Here is a 7,524-nt window from a genome sequence, read left to right on the forward strand (position 1 = left end):
TTCTTTAAAAGTTTTGTAGAATTCCATAGTGAGGCCACATTGTACTGATTTTAATGGGAGGATTTTATTACTGATTCAATCCCATTAATCATTATTCTGTTCAGGTTTTCAGTTTCCTCATTATGAAATCTATGTAAGGTATATGTGCTAAGAATCTGTCAGTTTCTTCTACATTACCAATTTTGCCAGTATACGGTTGTTTACAATAACCTCTAATGACCCTTTGTTTTTCTGTGGTATTAATTTTAATATATCCATTTTCATATCTGACTTTATTTATTTAAACTGTTTTTTCTTAATCTAGCTAGGGTTTTTGTCAATTTTGTTTATGTTTTTGAATAATCAGTCCCCACTTTTTATTATTTGTGTGTGTGTGTGTGTGTGTGTGTATTCAGTTTCCATTTATTTCATTTCTACTCTATTTCCTTCTACTAAGCTTGGTTTTGATTTCTGCAAGCTGAAAATTGAACCAAGATGTATGTACACACTCATATATTCCACAATGTGAGCTGAATTTTGGACTGAATCAAACCAGTTTTCTGAAATATTATTAACTTCTGCTGATCTGTATGATGGACTCCTCTCTCCAAAACTATTGAGTGATTGAGAATGCACTCAATATCTTTCTTACATCTTTAATTTTCTGGCACCAATCATGTTCTTAACTCATTCTTAAATGATATAACTCCTAAGTTTCTTTTGATTTTTAATATAGACAACATTTTTTTAAGCCTCAAACCATAATTAAAGCCTACATGAATTTTTGTCTCCTAGGTTGCGATCCTAACTAAGCCATAAATAAATATGATTTGCTTTGTTCTCAACTAGACTGACTTTTACTGAGTTGATATACTAAAATATATATATCAATATATATGTATATAGACTGACTTTTACTGAGTTGATATACTAAAATATATATATCAATATATATGTATATATTGTTTTTTAAAGATGGAATACTGCCTATTTAAAGTTTCTGGTTAATTGAGCTTCTCTATATTGACATTTTACTATATACAATGAGGTAAGAAATTGCAAATTGAAATCTTAAATTTAGATATATTATTTGTACATATATGGAGATACCTATAGCTACATCTTTATATATAAAATTGATCATCAGATGTTTTAAAATTATGATTATATTATCTATCATTACATCAATAAGGAACCATTGCTACCTCATTTTTTTTCTTTTTACCCTAATATGATTTATGGAAGAATTGTTACATTATTCATTAGGCTTATAAATCCAGTAATTTAGAACACAAAATTTGTAATGTTTTCTTAGCAATTATCCCCATTATCAGCATAGACTAGGTTTATAACAGTATCTGAAATCAATGAAATCATTGACAGAAGTGCCTCTTAAATATTTTCAAAATCTTTTTCTTAATTGATTAATATATATTCTTTAGATAATTCGGTAAGTGGAAGTGTCATTCTCCTGTAACTATGGTATGGTTGGTATACCTTTTACAGATATTAGGAAATTCATTTTTTGGTTATATATATATATTTTTTTTTCTCATTAATATTATCTCATTTACATGTACAATAGGAATATAATAGAAAAGAATGCATTGCGTAAATGATAGTAGAAAAAGTAACTGATAGAGAAGTTTTGAATAAGTCACTCAATTGAGTTTTAATTTCTTTAAAATTATATTTAAAACTTCTTTCTTTATGTGATTATGCTCATTTAATAGGGAAAAAAGTGTGTTCCTCACCTAATGATGGGAATGGATAGGGAAGAGCATTAGATAATGAGGATGGCAGAGAAATAGAAGAATTTTATAATGGATTTCTGACAACATAATGCAACCCCTAAAATAGTTTTGCTATGAGTATGAATTATAACTCAATATTGTATAATTGTTTGGAATAGACACTAACCTATCATAGTAGCCATTCATAATTAGAACACATTCCTAAGATTTTTTAAAAAATGATATTTATACTTATCAACTAAGTATATGCTAAATGGTTCTAAAATTCTGAGTTAAAAAAACTAAGACACCTCAAATTTTGATTGATCACCTGGCCCAAGTTGATAAAGTTGCTGACTTATGATAAAAACCGTCTGGTTTCACTTATGTTACATACAAAATAAATGGCAATGTTAATCATTCAGTAAAGTGTCTTTTTGTCTGAAGAACATAACTCATTATTGAAATAAGAGTTTTAAGCGTCTAATTAATTTTTGATAATTTACTATTTTCATAAAACATTTGAATAAAAAGAAATCTAGGAACTGTACCATCACTATCCTTCCCCCAATTAACAAATATTTATTTGTAAGTACTTATCACAGTAGATTCAAGCTAAAATTACTATTTTGAAATATAGAATTGAATTTCTACATTGAATCATTATTGTTCATACCACTATCAGTTCAAAAATTATATTTTAATTTCACAGGAAAGAAAAATAGGATGTTTTAAATTTAACTCATCAAAATGTCATAATGCCATATTACCTTTGGCAATACATACATATGCAGATTTATGTATGAGAATAAATGATGTGAAGATTTTATTATAAAATGTACATTGATCACTTAATACAATAACTGAAACTAAGCAAAATAACATTAAAATTTTAAAACAGATAAGTCAAAAGATAAATTCATTTGGAGAACACAGTGGAAACAAAACTTTGGAAGCTCCAAAGCAGGCAAACTAGTTTTTTTAGTGCTTGCAAATCCCTAAGAACTATAAGACAGAGCTTAGTGAAGTGTCTTGATGCTATTAGGAACAGGAGGTGATAAATTTGTAAAAAGTGATGGCAAAAATGAAATGGTATACTGAAATAAAATGGTGAAGATTAGATCATTAAGTACAAGTGTACTTTGAATATAACTTATACCTCATTACTAAAGTTAACTATTATTTTGCTAATGGAAAGGTCTTTATTATGTTTGCTTTTTCTAAAGTTCATTGGTAGGTACTCATGGAAAATAACACCAAATATAAGGAGATAGATGCTTATTGAAGTATGTTCTATTTGGTATTCTGTTCGCTCTTGATATTCTCTCATAATATATCAAGGAGATATATCTATAATTCTAAGCCTGGACCAACATTTTGCTGAGTTAAACATTGAAAATTTTCAAGAACTAATAAATTAAATTTCTACTAATATTTTATTCCAAGAAGACACCGTTACAATATTTAAATTCTTTCTGGGAAAAAAATGGCTTTCTATTACATTGAATCAGCAAGCTTTTTTTCATTGTGCTGAGAATCATGTACTTGTCTACTTGAATCTATGCTAACACCTATATTAAAGTTAAACATTTTCTGGTAGGGCATGGTGGCACACACCTTTAAACCCAGTGGCTCAGGAGGCTGAGTTCAAAGCCAGCCTTAGCAAAAGCGAGATGCTAGTGAGACCCTGTCTCTAAATGAAACACCAAATAAGGCTGGGGATTTGGGTCAGTGAGTGCCCCTGAGTTCAGTCTCTGGTACTCCCCCCCAAAATATTAAACATTTTCTTCTTATTTATTTATTTGTTCTAATTTGTGATACATGAAACTGTTCATAGTACACAAATGGAACACAATTTTTTTTCATTTTTCTCATTGTACACAAAGTAGAGTCACCTGATTATCTTCATACATGTACCTGGGGTAATGATGGCCATCTCATTCCACCATCTTTCATACCCCCATGGCCACTCTCTTTCCCTTCATCCCTTTTACCCTATCCAAAGTTCCTCCATTCCTCCCATGCTACTCCCCACCCCCATTAAGGATCAGCATCCACTCAAAGAAAACATCTGGCCTTTGGTTTTTTAGAATTGGCTTACTTCACTTAGCATGATATTCTCCAACTCCATCCATTTACTTGAAAATGCCATGATTTTATTCTCTTTTAATGCTGAGTAATATCCCATTGTATATATACCATAGTTGCTTTATCTGTTCATCTATTGAAGGACATCTAGGTTGGTTCCCCAATTTACTATTGTGAATTGTGCTACTTAAAAATATAAAGAATTGCATTCTAAGTTGCCACTGGGAAAAATTGAAGTTTTTGGTGTAAAATTCTAAATGATTTTTTTAAAGCATGGAGTGAGGATGTGGGTAAAATAAGAATGATGAACTGAAAGTCTATTTATGAAGCAGAGTTAAATCATTTCTTGAGATTGTAGTCTGTTTTATGTATTAATTATACTGATTAAAATAATTAAAAACACTGAAATAGTTTATTATCTTACTTCAAAGAAAACTTTGAAAAACTAACAAGATAGAAAAAATCTCTAAAAGAAAATTAGTAACTCAGAAAGTTAAATAAGCTCTTGAACTCAATTTATCCTCAGGGCATTTTTTGATGTTAAAAAGTTACACTTGGGGCTGGTATTGTGGCTCAGTGGTAGAGGGCTCCCCTACCATGCTCGAGGCCCTGGGTTTGATTGTAAACACCACATGAAAATATATGAATGGAATAAAGGCATTGTGTCCAACTACAACTAAAAATAAATATTAAAAAGTTACACTTTAATTTACATAATCATAGCTCATAAAGGGGCAAAAATAAATGTTCAGGTTCTTTACCCAGTATTGAATATTATAAGAGAACTCCTTCAAATAAAAAAACTAAAAATCTATACTTTGAAAATTAGTAAGATATAAAATTAAAGAAGTTCTATGGTTTAAAATCTAAATTTTCATTATTTGAGCAGTTCATGAAAGCTACCATCATGCAATTAATTTAATAATACTCAAGAGATAATGTATGTAGGTGCCTGATTAAAGCTAACACTCTTTATCTTTGGAATAATTGATTACCTTCTTAGGCCTCTAATAAAACTATTTTTTTCAGTTACAATTATAATAACTTTAAAAAATTAATCAAGTGTCAAGGAAGTAATATGTATAAGTTAAAATTAACAGAAGAAACAGAAAACAAACCATTTTAAAACATTTCAAACCACTGCCATCACCATCTCAAGATGCAAACACCTTCATCTATGAACACTGAGCAGGGTCTGGGAATGCAATTTCAAGGTGCCTGCAGTACAGGTTACATCTGAGATCTTTCTGCTAGGTGTCCTAATAACCACCATCTTGCTGCTTCTTCACATGGTCACTCCTTTATGTGAGTGCATCCCTGGTAGTTTCTCTAATTACAAATTAAAACAACATTGAAATCTTGGGTTTTGGAGCATGGCAGATCCTATGGAAAATGAAACCCTGATCCCTGAGTTTGCAGCTATGTCTATGTGGGCTTGTCTGAGCCTAGAAATCCTGTGGAAAGTAAGAAACTAGGAGCATTTTGCCTGGGTAAATACAGGTTAGACAGGCTTGAGAAAGTGGGGCCCTACCCAGCTCCATGAGTCTGGAAATGCATGCTACAGAGGGTCAGAAGGTTGGAAATGGGTATGAGGTCATCATGCTCTTGGCTTACCCAATCAGCCAGTCCAACAACCACCAGGTTCCCAAGGCCCACTCAGTTCAGCATGTGCTGGGCTCCAGCATCAGCCTGTTTTCCAACTGACTCCCCAGTCTGGCATTCACTGATCCCCTGATCCTGCAAAGCCTGGCACCCAGAACCTCTGACTCCCCAATCCTCAGTCTCCTAACACTTCCCTAACCTTCAGTCCAGCTCAGTTCTCCCAGCTATGTCACTGGCCAGCAACTCTCAATACCTGGTCATGATCTGCCGGATAAAACTCTCTAAAAAAGGTCATAGGTCCTGGTGTTCAGCTTTCAGGACAGCCTGGGAGAGAAGTGCCTGACAGGTAATTTGAAAGAGAGGGGCAGGAGAGAATGAGTTTGGAGAATAAACCAGAGACCAGGAATTTTGGAGTCTACAGGCAATGTAAGGGGCTTAGATCAGGTTCCTACATCACATGAATGAAACCCAAAAAAGATCCCTGGGGGTGTTGTCTTCCAACACAGATTGGCAATTGCTACACACCACTTTGGTGAATTCTGCCTCCACTCTCCCACCTAGCAATTCTCAAAATCCTGAGAGTGGCACTACCATCAAACTCCAGACAACACCACCTATTGGCTGAGAAAGGAAGCTGAGAAACTTTTGGGCTACAACAGAAACAATTGGTCAATTTTCCACTGAGGTCATTTTTTCCCCCTATATGTCTCATATTTCTACCATTTTTAAAACCAAGTGTTTTCATGCATCTGTTTATTTATGACTAGGATTTATGTATAGTATATCACAGTGCATTTTTTTAAATTTAATTTTAAAATTAATTTTATATACATTTTTGCTCTCGCATATCTGCTTGCATGGATTCTCTTTTTCTCTTTTCTCCTGGTAACAGCCAACCTCTATTGATTCTTCTTTGTACAATCTTTTACTTCTAACTTCTCTCCTTCTTCCTCATAAACATCACACCCTATACCACTTTTGCTCTCTCTTTGTCCACCATTAAAAATTGTTAATTCTTTTGCAAACTTACTGTTTATATTGTAGAAGATAATTGAAAACATTATTTCTGTTTATCATGACAAAACTGTAGAGAATGTAATAGGAGCTATTTGCTTTAAGGCTGTATATTATTTGCATTGGGTATTAATATTGGTCTTCGCCTTAAAGGTAAGGTATTGGAAACCTTCAGAAACAATATAAGTCTACAAGTAGAAAATCTACTGTCTTCAGATCCACACTGCTAAATGGGTAGACATACAAACAACATGAAAATAAAACAGGGAAACAAAGTGCCCAAAACTGCCGCAGCCTGGCTGGGCACAATTCAGGAGCCACTTGTCAAAAGAAACGAACTTTATTTTTAGAACCACACATGCCAAACAAAACAACTCCTCAGGAAAACCTTCAGAGCCCAACTGCCACCACGGGCTTCCCACAAGCCTCTCCACCTCTCCCACTCCTCCTGCTCTTGAAGCCGATTGGCTGGGTCACGTGGGCGGAGCCAAAGAAGCCTCCCAATGAGCAGCTCTGTGGTCTGAAAGGGCAGGGAAACAGCCCAATGAGCATCACCGCATAGGAGCCAATCAGCTAGAAGTTGCTGGGGCCTCTGTGAGCCAATCATCAGCTGGCAGTCTGAAAGTTTGCTGGGGCCCCTTCAGCTGTGGCTCTCAACACAAAACAAACCAAGATAATACAGTAATAGAAACCATTATCAACATAGTAAAAAAAAGAAGTTTACATTATACATACTTAAAGTAATATTCAACATAAAGGACAAAGTAAGGAGTGAAATCAGAGATAAATTTTAGGAGGTGAAATATCACTTTAATAAAAAAATAAAAATTCTGAAAAGAAGTCAAGCAGAAATTCTAGGAATGAAGTAATCAACAAACCAAAATAAAAATTCAATGGGCAGAATCACCAAAAGACTAGAACACTTGGAAGACAGATCCTCAGGCAAGAGAGACAAAATATATAATCTGAAAATAAAGTTGACATGCAGAGAAGATGATAAGAAACCATGAAGACAAGATTCAAGAATTATGGGATAAAATGAAAAGACCAAATTTAAGAATTATTGGAACGCGGCGGCGGCGGTCTCTGAGCGCCTCTGCCCTCTCTC

The sequence above is a fragment of the Urocitellus parryii genome, chromosome X (genome assembly GCF_045843805.1).
Source record: "Urocitellus parryii isolate mUroPar1 chromosome X, mUroPar1.hap1, whole genome shotgun sequence".
NCBI classification, from domain to species: Eukaryota; Metazoa; Chordata; class Mammalia; order Rodentia; family Sciuridae; genus Urocitellus; species Urocitellus parryii.